This window comes from Elgaria multicarinata, chromosome 10 (assembly GCF_023053635.1).
Source record: "Elgaria multicarinata webbii isolate HBS135686 ecotype San Diego chromosome 10, rElgMul1.1.pri, whole genome shotgun sequence".
NCBI classification, from domain to species: domain Eukaryota; kingdom Metazoa; phylum Chordata; class Lepidosauria; order Squamata; family Anguidae; genus Elgaria; species Elgaria multicarinata.
The window spans coordinates 24,776,160-24,796,116 of NC_086180.1; the positions used below are offsets into that span (position 1 = coordinate 24,776,160).

The 19,957-nt window shown below is 41.8% G+C and overlaps 1 protein-coding gene across 1 annotated transcript in view; it reads right to left on the bottom strand.

The window, feature by feature from the left end:
• The window catches only part of STPG2 (sperm tail PG-rich repeat containing 2), a 251,934-nt gene that overhangs the window by 107,068 nt on the left and 124,909 nt on the right, over nt 1-19,957 (bottom strand). The gene's annotated exons all lie outside the window — the stretch shown is intronic.

Here is a 19,957-nt window from a genome sequence, read left to right on the forward strand (position 1 = left end):
CTATCTCCTATGCAGTCATACTGATTGGTGAGTGAATGGAAATGTTAGCTGTGCCCGCAGATTATTTGTATGCAAGCTGATATTTGCTTGCTGCATTTACACCTCACTCTTCCTTTGGGAAGCTTTAAACAGGCTTACATAGGGGATCCTAGGACTCTTGCACCCAGGGCCATAGCTAGTCCATAACTTGCTTACCTTTAACAAAGCAACAGCATCATACAGCCTCAAGCCATTCTCAGGCACTGCTAGAATAATGTCTACTCTGGTGAAGTAATATCCTCAGAGTATAAACAAACTGTGCTTTTATAGACTGGATGGTTGTCCAGTTCTCTTCACAAAAAAACAACAAAAAGGCACTTTCAGTGAGTAGCTTTTCCATTCTCCACAAATATATAATGAGGCTCAAACAGTGCAGCAAAAATAGGAATATGGTAACTATACAATGACAATGACCTGGTTCACATGACACAACAGCCCCCCATGGCTTAATTTATCCTTGGGGTTGTTGTGTTGTGCCGGGCACCGGCAGGAGCTATTTTTGAATGGTACACGCAGGCGCCCACTTTCCATTTAAACCCAGGCAGCAGGAATTGTTTGAGAGTTAGGCAACCCTCAAATAGCTCATGACTAGTTTTAAGGTGACTAAAAGTGTGTGGGTCAACAACTTGTATTTATTACATGTAGTATTTATTACATTTATTTCAAGGAGTAGTTAAACCTCACAACAACTCATTGTGGTAGCCAACAAAATCTCAATGAAGTGTAGGTCCCACATGGATCAGAAATTCGCTTGGATACCGCCAGGAGCAGGGCCTTTAGTGTGGCAGCTCCCACCCTATGAAATACCTGTCCAAATAAGAACGGTCATGCATTTATACTACATAGGTTCTGGTGTTTGCTGAAGTCTTTTCTTTTCAGACAAGCATTTCCTGACTGACGAATAAATTCCAGACATTTTATTTGCTTTTGCTGTGATTTTTTTTGCATTATGTATTTTAATTTACTCTACCCCTCTCTAATCTCTCTCACTGTGAAGCAGGTTATACATTTTGAACTTAGGAATAGACAAATTGGTCTGTTTTTGGTCCATATCACTCACACATGTTCACTTATAAAACCATTCCATTCCATTTCTACATTAATCTTCAGACATTTATTTAACCAACATGAAAATTCACACTCAACGTTTTTATTTTTGAACATATTTTCACTAAATGCATTCTAAAACGCATTCTGGTTTATTTATTTATTTATTTATTTATTTATTAAAAAATCCTAAAGCTGTGTCACAACACCAGCTACATTTCAATCCGCATATTAATCCAGGAGATGTGTGTAGTTCAACTCAGTTTGTATCGGAATTCCTCAAGAAGTCCTTTTTGGATTTAATGGCAACATCGTCAATGTGTCTTGTTTCAGCCCTAGTTACAGGATAACCTTGAGCACAAAGTATCCTCAATCATTCCAAACTTTGCCCTCCATTTATTTGCACTTTGGTTGGTTCCCTCATTCAAGGCAGAGATGCCAAGAGTGCCAGGGCTGGAACTAGCAGACCCCTGAGATCTACAGGCTCTTGCCCTCTGTGATGAGCCACTGGAGCTGCAGACTAAAGGGTTACCTGAACAGCAAAGGGTTGGGGTCTGGAGTGACTGTGCCTACATAACCTTGCTATGAGCTCCCTGCAACCAAGGGGGATTAAAAAGGCTTCCTGATCAGGTTGAATTTTTGCCTTGGCCACAACAGTATTCATTGCGTACAACTGCCATCTGTTCTCACTCCAAGGGATCACAAGTTTGGGCCTTTTAGTGGCAGAAAATTCTTGCTGAGCAATGGGGTAGCTCTCATTGGTAAACGTCTTCGTGGCATTGCTCTTACGTGGGTGAGTACTCGCCACACATCCTCCCCAAATCATTTCATCTTTAAAGCCCTACATTTAAAGCTACCTGCGGGATCACCTTCTCCTGTACAATCCGCCCCACACACTTAGGTCCTCTGGGAAGAATCTACTTCAGTCAGTCAAAGTTAGGCTGATGGGTATTACCCAGAGAACCTTCTCTTCTGCTAGTCCCAGACTGTGGAATGACCTGCCGGAGGAGACTTGCATTCAAGAAAGCTATCAAGACTGATCTCTTCTGGCAGGCCTATCCAGTGGAATTTTAGAATGTTTTAGGATGTTTTAACAATATATATTATGTTTTAATTCAGTTTTATGTATTTTATATTTACTGTTGTTCCCCACCTCTATCAAAATAGAATTATTATTATTATTGTTATTATTATTTCAGGCCCCTACTGTAGTCGTGACTCCTCCATCAGCTAGCTCAGGCACAACATAGAAATCCCTTGCATCAACTTCCTTTCTGAACTCAGCCCACTGTCTGGATACACAAATCAATACCATGATTCTTGGGCACCCCACGCCTCAGCTAAGCTGGTTTAAAATGTGAGTTTAAATTAAGGGGTGAGGGAGAGATGCGGAAGACAGAAAAGCCTGCCTTATACTTAACCTCATGTCAGTCTTCTTGTTATATTCCTACACATGACTCTGCTTTTGTACATTTAACACTTGAAAAATTCATTTTGTTACACCATCCTAGGACATAGTTTCCATTATACATACGCTGTTGCTTATGCGATACAGGTCAAAGACTCGCATTACCAGCTTCTTATGGAACCAGTTGAGTACTGAATTATGCAAAAGCTATCTTCTATTTATTTACCAAAATGCCACATTTTAATCACAGGTCAACAAAGAATAAAACTTTTTCATTCCACAGCAAGTACCTAGGAAAAGCCTGCATGTGTTGTGATTGGTACGTAATGGGAAAATCAAGAGAAGGCGATTCTTATAATTATATATTTTCTGGCCCTATGCAGGTTCATTCTCTATGAAATGTCAACTAATGCTACAGGGCAAAGGCAGCACAGAACAGGAGCAATGGGTAATTTAAAGTGAAAATCTATGCTGCTGGCCCCACAATGTGTACATTTTCAGTACAGTCAAGCAGGACTGGGAAATGATTGCTTCACAAAATGGAGTTTTAAAAACCAAGAGGAATTTTCTTTCCAACAGGAGGCACATTTGTGGATCCTGTGTTAATTCCCTTGCTGTCTACTTTCCTGCTGACACTTGTTACAAACTTCTAAAAGTTGGGTGCTCAAACAAAGTCCAGAATCAAGGGTTTAAAGAAAAAAGAACATGGCAGAAATCTGTAGTAATGAAAACAGAAGATGCCATTAAAAATGTTACTTCAGGGGCAGGCAACCTGCTGCCACAGCAGTGCATACAGTCCTCAGCCCAATTTTGAAAACCCTCTGTATGCAAGTTTGGACCTCTGGCAAGAACAACCTGTCCTTTCTATGGCAGCCCACTGCATGGGAAGGAAGAGAGAGAGAAAAGGTGATGGCAAAAAGAGAAAAGGGGTGGCATAGCCCACTCTTGGGGCTCATCTACACCAAGCAAGATATTCCACTATGGAAGTGGTATATAAAAGGCAGGAGCCACACTAATGCTTTGTAGTGGTATTGAAATGCACTGACAACTGTTGGGGCCCATGACACATACCATATACCGCTTTCATACCACTTTCATAGTGTTATATCCTGCTTGGTGTAGATGTGTCATGGGCTGCAACAGTTGTCAGTGCACTTCAGTACCACTATAAAGCAGTAGTGTAGATCCTGCAGTGCACTTCAATACTGCTACAAAGCAGTAGTGTGGCTCCTGCCTTTTATAAACCACTTTCATAGTGGAATATCCTGCTTGGTGTAGATGAGCCCTTGGTTCTAGCCCTACCCACTACTGACTTTAGCCCTGCTCACTACCAATATGAGGCCATCAGTACCTATCCACTGTTAAATCCAGAGGGATTGATCATGCAGTGTGATGGGCCTTGCACGATTCCGAGTGTGCCATGCCAGAGGGACAATCTCCAGTTCAATGTCAAGAGCTGGAGTGAAAAGCCATGGGGGAGAAAGCTGCACTAGAAGAGAAGAAAGCAGCTACAGGAGATGACCAAGCGTGTGCTGAGGAACCTTCTCCCTTCGCAACTGAAGTTATCTCAGTAGGTCTTTCGACTTTCCTCCACACATAAATCATCCATGGATCAAAGCAGGCCTTTGCCAACAAAAGCTCACACTAAATAGAAATTAATCTTTAATATGCTGTAAGCATCTTGATTGGTTTTTTGCTCCAACACAGAGATCTAATCTTCTGACATTTAAGAATCAGTTAACAGCCATAGATATTTCCAAGCTCATGTTAAGGAGTACTTAATTTACGCCACAGCAATTCTTGAGTGGTTCCTGAGAAATGTATTCACATGGTATGTTACTCTGAAGTAAAAAGGGAGCAATGAGGCCGTCAAGAGGGATGTTTGTAGTATGTTGTAATTGTCGTTTTGCACTCTGCCTATGGCTCATTTTGATATAAATGACACTTCAGATTAGGGTCATAGAACTGTACTAGCCAACCAGTCCCCAGGCTTGAAAAGCAATGTACATATGTGTACATAAAGATTCCAGTGTGGGGGACATGCAAAAATGTGCAACGAAAACACGTGAAAAGATATGTAGCACTGTATAAATGCCAACCAAAGTTAAAAGCTATATCCAGTAAAGGCCTTGTTACTAGAAGGCATTCTATTTCCATGACGTAAATTATCAAGTAGAAAGCTGAGAACAGAAGGCCAGTTCTCATTTGACATTTTGTACATGGGTACCAAAACCTGAATACGAGATATATGGCCTTCACATCAGCTCTGAATACAACACACACATTTAAATCTCCACTCTTTGTGCAAAATACAAGGAAATGGGGGCTTAACATTTCCCAATAGCGGTTTCAGTAATTTTGCAGAGAGAAAAATCCAATTTAAACGTGTGTCATTCAGAACCAACATGAGGAAAATAAACAATAAAAACTCTTGTAGCACCTTAAAAGGCTAAACAAAAATGTTATTTATGAATCCGTTTGTCTTTAAGGTGCCACAAGATATACATATTTTTTGTGGGTTTTGCTGCAACAGACTAACGCAGCAACCCCTCTGGAAACTGCCATAATGAGACAGACGCACGTGTACTCATATCTGTACCAAAAGGTTCTCAAAACATTAAGTGGGGAGTAATGCAGGAATCTTGCCAGCTATGACTGGAGGCACAGGAAAAGGAAGCTCTAGCTGAACTGACAGAGAGGGAAGACACAGCTCCTTGTCTGTAATCACAAATGGAGTTCCAGATGCGCTGGTGGAAGACACCTATGAAGTCACATTTGTAGCTGCTTTATGTCGATCTCTGTAGCTCAGTTCTGTCTACTCTGACTAACAGCAGTTCACCACCATCTCAGGTAATGCAGGTGCTAGGGACTGAACCGAAGACCTTCCACATTTGAAACATGTGCTCTATCAATGAGCATGCAGCTTCTTGGGGACATGCCGTTGCCTCAATTTGAAGAAAGGGACCAACACTGGGAGCCAGTGTGGTGTAGTGGCTAGAGTGTTGGACTGGGGATGGGGAGATCCAGATTCTAGTCCCCACTTGGCCATTGAAGCTCACTGGGAGGCTGCCTTGGGTTGCTGCAGGGTGGCAACAGGTAATCCCGATGCAGGAGGTAACACGGGCTTTCCGGCAGCCATTCAGTTTGCCAGGCCTGCCCCCTGTCCGGGCTTCCAGAAACTAATCAGGGGTCGCCATTTGGCCGGGATGCCACCTCAAGGGCACAGAGAGGTCAGATGGCGGAAGGGCCACAGTCACCTCGCTCCAGCGTAAAAAGTCGGAGTAAGTGCCCAACTTTTTTAATATGCAGCTTCACGGGAAAGCCCTGCAGTGGCTGCGCAGTGGGTGCAGTGTTGTATAACTGATGCAGCAGCACTGTGCAGCCATCATGGAGCTTTTAAAATGTACAGATTGCCCCTGGGTGACTTTGGGCCAGTCACAGACCCTCAGCCCAACCTTCCTCACATGGCTGTTATTTTGAGGATAAAATGGAGAAGAGGATTAAGTATGCTGACTTGGGTTCCTTCAGAAGGAAAAAAGGTGGGATACAAATGTAATAAATAAATAAAATAAAAAGTCAGCAGGCAGGGGTCCCACCATTCAGCAGTCCCCAGAGGTCAGAGAAGTGATGCAAGTAGCTTCCTTAAGAATTCATTTCTATTTTTGTGAACCGCCTAGAGAGCTCCGGCTATTGGGCGGTATAGAAATGTAATAAATAAATAAATAAATAATTTTTTGAGAGTAGAACTGGCACTCCTTCCATTGTACAAAAAAGAACCCTAAAGGCAACCACCATAGAAACAAATTCAACACATTGAATTAAATAGTCATTCAAACAATTATTCTACTCCAAGTAATTTTTTACTAAAGTAACCTCTTTACAATACAATGCTACTACCACATGTATAACATTTCATCCTATTGGGCAGGGAGTGAAAGAACATAACAGATGTGCATTCACAGATAAATATATAACAAAGGAAAGAAAACCAAAATATTAAACTGATTCTCTATTTTTAAAATTCTGCAAAGTAACTATATACTGAGAGAGGGTGGAGGGAACAATTTCAGGAACAAACAAGGCAAAAAACTGTAGGAATAAGAAATTTGGCTGTTGGCCTGCCAAGAGAACATTCAATTTCTTCAGTTTTGTTTTTGCTTCAGGCAGTTCAAAATGTAAGCTGAATATGTAGCAGTTCTTTTTTTCGGCATATGGAGTTCAAATGCTGAATCTCATGGAAGACAAATGGAAAGAATTTCAAGAAGTTTTCCAAAGTGATTGCTACCCTTGTAGCTGTCAATTCAGTAAGAAGATTTTGCCAAAATGAATGGGGCAGCACAAGAGCATGTGAAGCTCCCGTTCACTTCAATAGAGCTTGTGCAACACGAAGTACCGCAAGTGTTTATTTAACTGTAGTTTAATCTTTTTAAATTGCAAATATCCTTAGTTGATATTGGTAAGCACCACTGGTTAGCAACATTTCCTACAGCTTAACATCAGCAAGGAATATTAGGAAATATCAGTAAGGTATTAATGCTTTAAAAATGTAAATGCTAACCTTTTTACATGTTCCAAAGGCCTTGAAAGGCAATAAAGCATGTCTCTCCCAAAGGATGAAGAGCGTTTGTGAGACTACTCGTGTTGTTAATTTACAGAGGCAAAATCAACAAAGAGGAGTTAAAAGCTTGCTTTCTAGAACAGTACTCCATAAATGCTGGATAAGTAAAACATTTAGGTTAATAGGACTCGGCGGAGTATTCACAACAATCTGCGAAAGGAAGGTAAGACCCAACGTGCTGAGTTTTCAAGAAAGCCGTGCTTTCCACAGAGCTGCTCTGAAATCATGTTTGGCTCTAAGTCACTCTAGGTTAACTCCATAAAAGAAACGCTCGGAGACATTTTATGTAGAGTGCAGCACTGGCCTTGTGGAAGCGATATTTTGTAGGTAATCTCCAGATAGCCCTTACACTAAATATGAATGATGGTGGAGTTAGGAGAAATGATGATGCTACATTAAAGATGAAGGACAAAATTTTAATGTCTGCTGCATCACTCTCTCTCTCTCTCTCTCTCTCTCTCTCTGAAAGTATGCAGATCCATTTCCCCATGTTAAAGGAAATTAAGGATTCAAAATCAGGTGCTCAAAACTAAATTTGATATTGAAGTTTGAATATGAATGTTTAAAGGTTTTGTGTATCTGGAAAGGTCTCTTCAATGATTTTTTTTTTTTAATACAGCCTGATTTATGCAGGACGTAGGCCAAGGGTTAAGCCCTTACGTCTATGAGTTTTCCACATATGGCCAGTCGTAAGTTCATGAGAACATAAGAAGAGCCATGATGAATCACAGGCCAAGGGCCTACCTAGTCCAGCATTCTGTTCACACAGTGGCCAACCGGCTACCTGTGGGAACCCCATAAGTAGGATATGAGTGTAATAGCACCCTCCAACTTGTGTTCCCCAGCATCTGCTATACAGAGGCCTGCCATTATGACTAGAAGCCGTTGATAGCCTTATCCGCCATAAACCTGTCTTAACCCCTTTAAGAGCCATCCACATTGGTGCCTATCGCTACATCTTGTGGAAGTGTATTCCATATTTTATGCACTGTGAGAAGAAGTACTTCCTTTTATCTGACCCAAATCTTCCACCAGCCAACTTCATGGGGTGACCCCCAGGTTCTAGTATTATGAGAGAAGGAGAAACAACTTCTCCCTATCCACTTTCTCCACATAGTTTTGGAGACCTCTATCACGCCTTTCAGTATTCACCATTTTTCTAACCTAAACAGTCCCAGAGTTGTAACTTTTCCTCTTTGGGCAGTTGCTCGAGCCCCTTGATCATTTTTTTCCAATTCTACAACATCCTTTTTAGGTGCAATTACCAGAACTGTACACAGTATTCCAAGCTTGGTCACACCATAGATTTGTATAAGTTATATTTAATTGTACTTTACATATGTGTTCACTCATTCATGTTAAGAATACCATTCCAGCAATCTATGGTTTGCGTTACATGGTCTAGCACATGTGGAAAATGCATTGAAACGTGACTGAACATGCATGGAAAGCTTACAGGGTTAGGGCTTGTCGTGAGGCCTTTGTCCTGTAGAAATCAATTAACTGTTTAATCAACTAATTGAACAAGTGTGGTATAGTGGTTAGAATGTTGGACTGGGACTCGGGAGATCTGGGTTCAAGTCTCCACGTGGCCATGAAGCTCACTGGCTTCACTGACTCTCAGCCAAACCTACCTCACAGGAGGATAAAATGGAGAGAAGGAAGATTGGGGTTCCTTTGAGGAAAGAAGGGGGGGGGTTAATTGAAACAAAACATTATTTGATTAAGTTAATAAAAGGTATCATTTTGTTTGATCTTTTTGTGTGCTATTCTGAGACAGCAATGGGACTACTGAGGCTGCAGTTCTGCAACACTTACATGAGAGTCCCATTAAACTCAATGGGACTTACTTCTGATTAGACCTGTACAGGATTGCATTGTAGGACTCTTATCTGTTGCTGAAGCCTATCATTGAAACATACTGAGCAACCATTAATTATTTTGATTTGTGGTTATTTAGTGCCTGACATTTAGTGACTTTCCACAAAATACTCGATATTATTTCCTTTTTTCTAGGCTTTAAGAGTACAACAAACAGTAGAGAAACAAATATTCTTCCATGGATTCTCTGTTTTGTCGCTTTTAAACATTCTTTGCTTGTATATAAAGCCATGGCTTCCAAATGGCAGACACTCATAGCAACCCCTTTCCCTGGAAGAAGTATCAGCCACTTTTGTGGGTTCACTTGGGCTATATCTTAGTGCAGCAGCCCTGCATATGTGCCACCTGCACCCAACAAGTGGCTATGCAGATCCAAAAAGCCCAGGTTCATTGTCCATCTTGTATTGCTTGCAGCTCTTTCTGAGCTAGTAAAGGAAAAGGGGGGAACCTAAAAACAAAGGGTCTCCTGCATGCCACAACGGCACATGTCCTTTTGCATCATGCAAACAAGCGGGGTGAGGGGTGGAATATTGTGCTAGTAGTATTTTCATCCATTATTTCTGTTAAGCAACAAAATCAATACACAAGAACCTTGAATTTGGTTTAAGAAATCTTGCGGTTTCTTTTCTTGCCACATTGCTGTTGAGGTCATAAAGCAGGTGTTTCACATTGAACAGAAGTGGTATTTGCATATACCCAAAACTGACCTGAGCCCAAAGACTTTACAGTAACCTTCCCCAAACTGGTGGTGCCCTACAGATATTTTAGACTATAGCGTCCAACATTCCTGTCCATTGGCTACACTGGCTGGGGCTAATGGGAATTGAAGTCCAAAACATCTGGAGGAAATCTGATTTACAGCATTGCATTTAGCTTTTATCAATACTATGGCTACAACTACTTGAACTGCCTTTCTGGTGCCCTCCCTAGTTGGGGGATTAAGGAAAGGCTTACAGATCCCCCTTTTCCTCTGGATTATAGCCCATAAAGCAGAGTAAAGTTTCTCTTTTCTTCTCATATTCCTTCAACTTCCTCCTAAGCAATCTAAGCAGAGGCTTATTGCCCTGGAACCAAACCTATGTGGGAACTGCCCCAATCCTCAAGGCGAAGGACTGTTACCATGTCTTTCCTCAAGACACCTTCCTCCTCCCCTCCAGCCAGCCAGCCAAATCCTCTGCCTTCCCAGTCCAGTTACTCCTCCCACCTGGTTCTCCAGGACCTTTAATGGCCTGTTTGAGTGCTATCCACACTCCACACCTTTCCAGGCCACTCTTCCGGGCATGGCCTCTCAACATCTTGACTTGCATTTCATCTCACTATCACACACCTATACAATACTTCCTTATTTCTGGAAAGGAAGTCCTGTAGTCCACAACTGCTCTCTGTTTATTTTATTTTTTTCTGCATCAACTGGTATGTCCAACATCTATGTCTTTTTTATCTAGATTCCCCACCCCACCCCACCCCGGTGTCCTCATACTGCTTAGTTGGTTTGTCTCAGAATCTTTCTCATTAACAAGGGAAGCAATTTGAGCATAATCCTTGAGTTTTTTATTTCAGTGTCTCTGCCGTACTAGACCTTGACAAATGAGAAAAGCTCTTGAGGAATAAGTTCTCTTTACCCTCCCATGTCAAGACTAATAACAGAATATAAATATTGTGTGAAATGTTATTTTGTTTTTAGAAATTTATAGTGTGGATTTCCCTCTCACCCATGCAATGCCTCAACTCAAAGGACAGAAGATATCACATCATATTTTAACACACCCAAAATATGTAAACACAAAGTGATGTGTTCAGCCGTTGATGCTTTAAAAAAATATCAGCCTGAGGCATACCCCAGGCATTGAAAATAGCACCCTATACAATTAATTTGTATGAAGCTGAAGTCAACTAAAACAGACTTTTCTAATGGCAAACGTTAATTCAAATCTAAACCTGTATCTGCTATTCTAATGTTGACACATAAAGTTTTTCTTGTTTCTAAACAGCCTAGATCTTATTGACACCACATATAAATGTAAGTCTGACTACAGATGTACCTGGAAACAGGCGTGGGAATGGGGGAAGGTACTGCAGTGCAAACTTTGCTTTCGCCACTGCCATTCCTAGGCTGACATTTGCAGCCCTCTGCAATGGGTTCTGATTGCCTCTTCCTACTCAACCCACCTCACAGATTGCAGGTGAGCCGCCCACTTTGCTTTTGTTTTCAAAGAACAAAAGTCCTACTTATCTGATTAGAAGTTTATTTTGTGCTTTATTTTATTTTTTCCCCAAAGCATCTGCCCTCATAAAAACCACATACACACCTCGAAATCTGCTCTGTCAAGGGGAAAGGCTTTCTGACTGAATCAAGCCAATCAGCTGTGCATAATCTTACCTTGAAAATGGAGAAGTTAGCCCTTGATTAACAAAAGAGACAACCAATCAGTGTAGTGCAAATCCAACTTCTCTTACTCAAAACATAAAAACAAGTTCACCTTGAGCCCAAACCAGAAAACAATGTACATTCATCACAAGTACACCATGGACAATTTATGCATCTATTTACACCCTAACATACAATAAAATTCTATCAAAACCGTTATCACCAATAAAACCTGCAACCCACATACTATGGAAGGCCAGCAAAAACAGATGGGTCTTCAGAGCCTTTCTGAAAGTCTGCAAAGAAAGGGCCTGATGAACCCTTGGTAGAAGCCAATTCCAAAGGTGCAAGGCCACCACAGAAAAGGCCCTCTTCCTTGTACCCAACACCAGCCTAAACGCCCTTGACAGGTAAGAAGGGCTTCTGCTGCTGAACTCAGAGTATGGAGAGGCTGGTACGGGAGAAGTAACTTTGGCCCATACCCTTTGAGGCTTTAAAAGTTAAAACCAACACTTAAATTGGGCTTGGAAATGCACTGGCAGCCAGTACAACTGGCACAATATTGGTGTCACATAAGCAGATCGCTCAGCCCCGACCAATTTCCGGACCATTGCATTCTGCTCCAGCAAAGCCATCCCCACATAGAGTGCATTAGAGCAGCCCAGCCAAGGTGTCACCAGAGCATGAATAACTGAGGCAAGATCCTCTCTCCAGTAAGGGGGCACAGCTAGCATACCACCCTAAACTGGTAAAAAGTACCCATGTAGCTACCTCTCCAGTGGCAGTACTTTGCCGCCATCTCCAGGAGCATTCTCAAATTGCACATTTAGCCCTTCGGGGTAGTGCAACTCCATCCTAAGACCAGGTGCATTTCTCTATCCAGACTGGTCAATTTCCCTACCCACAGTATGTCCCTCTTGTTTGGATTAAGTCTCCACTAGCTTGCCCTTATCCATCCCAAAACCTCCTCCAGTCACTCAGGCATTCAACAGTCTCCCTAGAATCATTAGATAGAAAAGAGAGAGAGAGAGAGAGAGAGAGAGAGAGAGAGTCAGCACATTGACGTTGAAAGGATAAGAACATAAGAAGAGCATTCTGGATAAGACCAAGGATCCATCTAGTCCAGCACTCTGGTCACACAATGGCCGACCAGGGTTCCACAAGCAGGACATGGTGCAACAGCACCCTCCCACCTATGTTCCCCAGCAACTGGTGTATATAGGCTTATTGCCTCTGATACTGGAATAGTATGCACACCCCATAAGGCCAATGGAGTGGAGCCAATGGTCATGGGATGGAGCAGAAGTCCCCCAACCACTTTGTGAAGTCATTCCTCCAGTAAGGGCCAGAACTACCGTAACACGCTGGCTCCTTTCTTCAACCAATACAATCCAGAATGATCCCATGGTCAATGATATTGAAACCTCCAAGATTTTGTTATGCAGTTCAAAGGTTTAAAATTTTGACAGCTGTGGCTTTTATTTAGAGATAAAATCCTAATTGTCATATTTTAAAATATAATTTTATTATATATGACAAACGTTCTGATATCACAACCAAAGAAGCTGTCCACCTTTGCATTTCTAAAGGTTCTGGCAATCCTTCTTTTGTGTTTTCGTTGAATAAAAACCATGTTCCTGGTGTGTGTGTGTTTTGTTTGTTTCTTAGTTAATTAGAGCCAACTGGAATAAAACAACATGCCCATGACATGCCAATGGAACTTATAGCTTGTACAGCATGTAGATTACCCTGAACTGTCTATTCTCCACTTTCTGATCTCCAGTTTGGAAAACAGGAAAGACTGTTCAAGAGCTTCTTGATAGAATACACCTGATGTGAGGAATGGAAACATGCTTCAAAGGTCTTTGGTGAGTCGCAAGTAATGGGCACTCCAAGATATTATGACTTTAGGAAGCCAGGTGAAATAGTGAACGGCTGGTTTCACACAGATCAGACAAGCAGCAAAGGAGGCATACAAATGAAGGCTGTACAGAAGGATATCACCACCTGTTCAGTAAGTCTGCACTAAGAAAGAAATTCCTTCACCCTCACTTCACCCTCAGCCATTCTCTCCTAGCTGGGGAAAGAAGAACAATTTCAAACCTAATCAAGATATCTCAGAATGTATGACATCACACCTCCTCACTACCTGCAGGATCCTGTTTGTCTTCTTTTAAGATGGCAGCTCTGAAAGAATAGTGAACTCACTGAGAAATGCCCACGTAAGAAGTATGTATTTCTTCCCTCACAGAGAATGGGACCCCTGTCCCCTTTATGCACAGAATATTGGATTGTGACAATAAACCCTACAGGTTTACAGTAAAGTAGGAAATGAATATATTTGTTCTTTTAAAATCTCAATTCAAAATTCTCAAGAATACGAAGTGCTGTATTATACTTTGAATATCTCAATAAATTCATATCTGTCTGGAGCTGCAAGATCTGTGAGCAGCTCCTTTATATGGTGAACCAATGAACTGCAGGTGGTACCTTCTGAATGAAATAACTTCAGGCCCTATTTGGACTCCACCCATCCTGACTAGCCATGGGGTCTCACTAGACAGGGAGGAGTAGAAATGGGTTTACTGTTCCAGCTGAAAACTTCCTTAATTTATTTTTTATTTATTTATTACATATATATCCCACCTTTTTTCCTCCAAGAAACCCAAGGCAGCGTACATAATCCCCCTCCTCTCCATTTTATCCTCACAACAACCATCCTGTGAGGTACGATGGGCTGAGAGTCTGTGACTGGCCCAAAGTCATCCAGTGGGTTTCCATGGCCAAGTGGGGACTAGAACCTGGATCTCCCGAGTCCCAGTCCAACACCTTAGCCACTACACCACACTGGCAACCAGGTCTTCCTGGGTTCCGCCATGTTCCTGCATCCTTGCTTACTCTTCAGTCCTCAATTCTGGTTTGCTTTTCAACCACCTTCTGGTTTGCCCTTTGGTCCTGACTACTGACAATAATATCTGACACTTATTCTCGATCTCATAATCTTTGCATCCCATCACTACTCCTTTGTACCACACACATCATCCTCTATTTGAATTTAGGATTACTTAGATCTATAATGAATGCTGAACATATCTTCTCTTAACCCTGGATTCAAAATGCAAACCTTAATAAATATGGACATCTAGTGGTATCAAAAAGTAAAGTATCTCTCCAGCTTTCTACATTCATATTTTCAGGCAACTTACAATCATGCTCCAAAATGGGTAGCACTGCTTAAGAAGTGATAACATGCTTTGTTATCACTGTCTATCAATAATGCATATAGTAAAAAAAAATTTTTCCTACAACGTTTATCCATTTTTATTTCTTTTATTTCTACCCCATCTTTCTAACAAGAAAAATGGCACTCAAGGTGGGTTCAATACTACCTTAGAAACTCAATATTGGATTTGAAAGTTAGGCACTTCCCACTTTGCACAATAGTAAGGACAATTTTGTGTGTGTAAATAAACTACAACTACACTAACAGAAATTCATTGAAAATCCTGAATTTGAGAACACACACATACCTGATACAAGTATCATAGTGACTCCTCTGCATGAGACACATGTTTCACAGAAAGGTTCCGAGATAATTATTACACTACAGCAGGGCCTTCATAGTTATTAGAAGATAGTCTGATCTGTATCTCTGTGTTAGTATATTATATTAACCTGCTCCAACTTAAAACTTTATTCCAATTTATTCTCAATGATGGGGGTTAAATACAGCGCATGTACAGGAAACAGTAACAATACGAAATTCTCATTACAATTGCTTGTCTCTAAAGGACTGTGAGCACAGTTCTATTTAAACCATTGGGCTTTCTTGGTCCCCTCTTACTAGCCTCAAATCCCATTCTGGTGGGTGGGGGAATTCTATGAAACAAGGTGTGATGTGGCGCAGGACAACACAGATGGAAGGGGAGCATTGACTGAAATTGCAGCTGGGAAGGTAGAGTGCTTTCTACTAGGGCCTCAGCTAGACGAGGGGGGTCGGAGGGAGGCAATCTCACGATTTTATGATTGTGAGATTGTCGCCCTGGTTTATACGTGGCGTGCGACATCGTGGCCATGGTAAGTGTTGTTGTTTTTATATAAAAAAAACACTATTTCCCACTCACCCCACCCCACCCCACCCCCGATGGGCACAGAGCTCCTGAGGAGCTCTGTGCCCCACGCACGGCTCCTGGCTCCTTGCGGTTACTTGTGAGGAGCCAGGACAAACCGCGACGCCCGGCCACACGTTCCGCAGTCTTGGGATCAGCCCAGGACTGCGGAAAAACCAGGCTAGAAGGGTAGGGCAAAATCCCAGGGAAATAGAGGGATCATCCCTCCCTGCCCCCTGGGATCCCCTGTGCGTCATCTGGACGCACAGGGATGATCCCGGGGCGATCCCCGGGATAAGCCCTAATCTAGCTATGGCCTAGGAATAAGATGTCTCTGTATCCAAGCCATTGTTTACTCTCCACGTGTGAAATGAGTAAGGACTTCTACATTCCAAATGTTCCACTATCACCAATACCCAACACACTTCTTCAGCAGTGCAACAAGAAAATAAGATGTGTGCGGTTATGCGGAAAGAAAACAGAAAGAAGCCTCATCAATTTCAAGGAGTTTCAGTAGTTTGGTGATATTTAACATTTTCCTTAAGACCTTAAAGGGAATCATTCACTTTACACTGAGTGACCTCTACTGGTCAGAGGAAAGTGCGCATGCATGCATTTGCACCAATTAGGTAATCATTATTCTTTCAGATATAAAACAATTTACAATTTATACTTTGAAAGTATGTCAAATTATTCATCTGCTCTGTCATCATCTATTATTTGCAGAAAGATAATGGGTTCTGGCATTTCAGATTCCGTATATTGGAAAGAAAGTTGTCCATTGTTTTGGCTTCCCCCAGTGTGGTGTACTTGAAACATAATATTATTCAAAAATAGAGAAATTCTCAAATGGGTAACACCCTTCTCCGACTTTGTCCTTATTTTACTTCATGAGTTTTCAAGTACATTGTTTTAAGAGCACATTTTCAAATTCTAAACAGTATAATTATCATAAGACCAATATTTTTTTAATGAACTCAGGAAAAAAGCAGCAACTCTGTGCATATTTATGGATGTAGGAATGAACAAGGCAAATTGGCAAGTAACAATACCCAGGATTGCAGCACTGTATGCTCTTAAATACATTCATCAGCTATAAATAATTTCTTCTGACAGTGATCTCTGGTGGCTGAGGATCAAACTAAACATGCACATGTTGTGTTTCAGCCAGTAAGCCCTACTACAATCAGGGCCTAGCTTTGCTAGGAACTGTGAGGTTCACTATGGATCTGGTTCATTCCACGTTCTTAAGGACAAGTCAGGTTCATTTGGATTCTGACTAAACAAGACCCATTGAACAAAGTAGGGCTTCTGAGAAAGCATGCGTACTTAAACCAGTACTATCAACGCAACATACATTTACCATGAAAAGCAAAGGGTGACATAGGCCATAGCTAGATGGGGCTAAATCCCAGTGCGATCCCCGGGATCATCCCTGTGTGTTCACATGATGCACAGGGGATCCCGGGATCAGGGAGGGATGATCCCTCCCTTGCCCCAGGAGCTCGCCCTACCTTTTGAGCCCGGTTTTTCCGCAGTCTGAGCTGATCCCGAGATCACCGAATGTGTGGCGGGGCGTCACAGTTTGTCCAGGTTCCTCGCAGTTACTCATGAGGAGCAAGAACCCACGCATGGGGCACAGAACTCCTCAGGAGCACTGTGCCCATCCGGGGTGGGGTGCGGGGAGCAGGGAAAATAGACTTGCTGGCAGAAGAGAAGTAGATAGTTATGCTGTTTATACCTTTCTCCAACTTAAACATGCATAATAATGTCTGCTTCTCTATTATCATCATTATCATCTCTGTATTGCCCAATAGCTGAAGCTCTCTGGACCTTTTATAACAGTTCATAAAATAATAAAATACAGCAAAAAGTACAGCAAAAATACAGTCTTAACCGGGTACTGAAAAGCTGACATTGTTGGGTCCAGGCAGGTCTGAGTGGGGAGCTCATTCCAAAGTCAGAGGGCCACCACTGAAAAGTCTCTCTCCCTTGTTGCCACCCTCCAAGTCCCCCTTGGAGAAGGCACACAGAGGGGGCCTTCAAATGTTGATCATAGTGTCTGGGTATGTTCAGGTCAGGAGAGGTGTTCCATCAGGTATTGTGATCCTAAGCCATGTAAGGTTAAAATCAGCACCCTGAATTGGGCTCGGAAACATACCAGCAGCCAATGCAAGTGGGCCAGAATTTGTCTTATGTGCTCAGACCTCCTGGTCCTAGTTACTAATCTGGCTGCCTGAACAGTCTTCTCTAGCACAGAAGAGAAAGAATACCAAAAATGGATAGGTCAAAAAGAAGGGTCCGTGTTTGGGGGCATACTCTGGGCTTTGTGGTTAGCTTAACCATGTTCAGCTCTGGTTAACACTAATCACATGCGGAACGCTTGCAAATGACACTGTTAACCCTTTGGTGGTTATGTTTTCCTTAAGCACATGCTAACCACAAAGTGGTTAGTGGAGCACCTGATTCCTCCAGGTGATCCATCCCGTATCCCAGCAGTCCTAGCGCTAGGAGCCCCGGCAGTTATGGCCATCATTTTAGTGCAGGCAGCAATGAAATTAGCAATTACATACATGCATCACCCCATTTAGTGAGCGGTTCCTTGGCTTTCTTCATCGCCATGCCTGCTAGACATCTATAGTCATTATAAGGGAGGTGGAAACCTTCCAGGACAGCCGCACTAGCTGCATCATCAGGCAGGGCCACCACAGTAATCAGAACCTGAGGGGTCTAAAGTAGGCTGACCATATGAAAAGGAGGACAGGGCTCCTGTATCTTTAACAGTTGCAAAGAAAACAGAATTTCAGCAGGTGTCATTTATATATATGGAGAACCTGGTGAAATTCCCTCTTCATCATCACAGTTAAAGCTGCAGAAGCTATACTAGAGTGACCAGATTTAAAAGAGGGCAGGGCACCTGCAGCTTTAACTGCTGAGATGAAGAGGGAATTTCCCCAGGTTCCCCATATATACAAATGACACCTGCTGAAATTCCCTTTTCTATGCAACTGTTAAAGATACAGGAGCCCTGTCCTCCTTTTCATATGGTCAGCCTAGTCTAAAGGCGCTTGAACGAGGTAGCAGAAATGGCTGCTTCGTATGGGGAAATTGCAAGCAGAGATTAAAAAGACTCTACAGTAGGCACGCTCCCTAAGAAGAGCAAAAATCACTCCAAAAAACTAATGCAAAACACAAAATGGCAGCTGCAGCGAGTGTATCAATCAGCAGTCCAGAGCAGCCAGAGAGTCTGCTGGCTAGAGCAGCCCCACCTATTTAGGCCACTCTGTACTGGAAGCTCTATGCCTTAACCCTTTAAACCCTCAACCCCGACCCCTTAGACAACACTTTTAGCCATGATTGTATTGTATTTTATATTATGGTTTTATACTGTTGTTTTATACTTTGAATGGTTTTAATTTTTGTGAACCGCCCAGAGAGCTCCGGCTATTGGGCGGTATAGAAATGTAATAAATAAATAAATAAATAAATGATTAATGCTGCTAACCATGCTGCACAACATGGTTAGTGAGCCTAACCACAATGTGGTTAATGAGGCAGATGGTTAGGGAAAACGGGTGTTCAGTTGACACCGTTAACCATGCTGCCCTAACCACACTAACCACAAAAGTTTAACAGCATGGTTAACGGTGTTTTCTAAACGGGGTCACAGTACAGTTGCATTGGTGGCAAAAGCTTTGGATCCCATCAGCAGGTCATAGGAGGTTAATGGCTGTTCTGCTCCGTTCTGTGTATGGAATTCTGGATTCTCTCACTTCCCTGCATTGTATAATTAAATATTTCCAATGTATTATTGACATTTAAGTCCTGAAAATCCTAACATGCTCCTAGAAGGCAAGTAGCACAGAAGGGGAAAGAACAAAAAAAAACTAATTAAGAACAGATTTCCTGAGGGTCACAATCAACATTTCCAATAGCTAATATTAAGGTTTGGGGATTGGATTAAGCACGAGTGGTATCAAAACCATCTCTTCAGGAACCAAAATATGCATTTTCATGGTTCTATTTTATTTTAATTGAGATCTAAACCCTTTGTAGCACTCAAAAATGTCAAAGACTGTTGATGCACTCTAAAAAAAATTGACCAAGAAAATTATTACAATTCATAATTGCTGATCATTGCAATATCTCCACTTATTTAACAATGTCCATGGAAAAGGGAAACATATTAGATCTTTGCTCCAGTAAATACTGAAATCTATTTATATGCAAATAACCTATCCATTTAGTATGAGAAGAGAGGCATAAAGGGAGGAATAAATTATCAATGGAAAACATTAATGAAATCTACTTCAAAACACAGTATTTTCTGAGTCCTCACTCATAATATTTGTTCTGTTCTGGAATGGAATTGTCGAGTTCAACATTCAGATGAGATCTATAACTGCATTATTTCCCATGACAATATGTTTTCTAAAACAAATACGTTCTTTCCATAGAATTATGAAATATCTTCCTTCTAAATAACC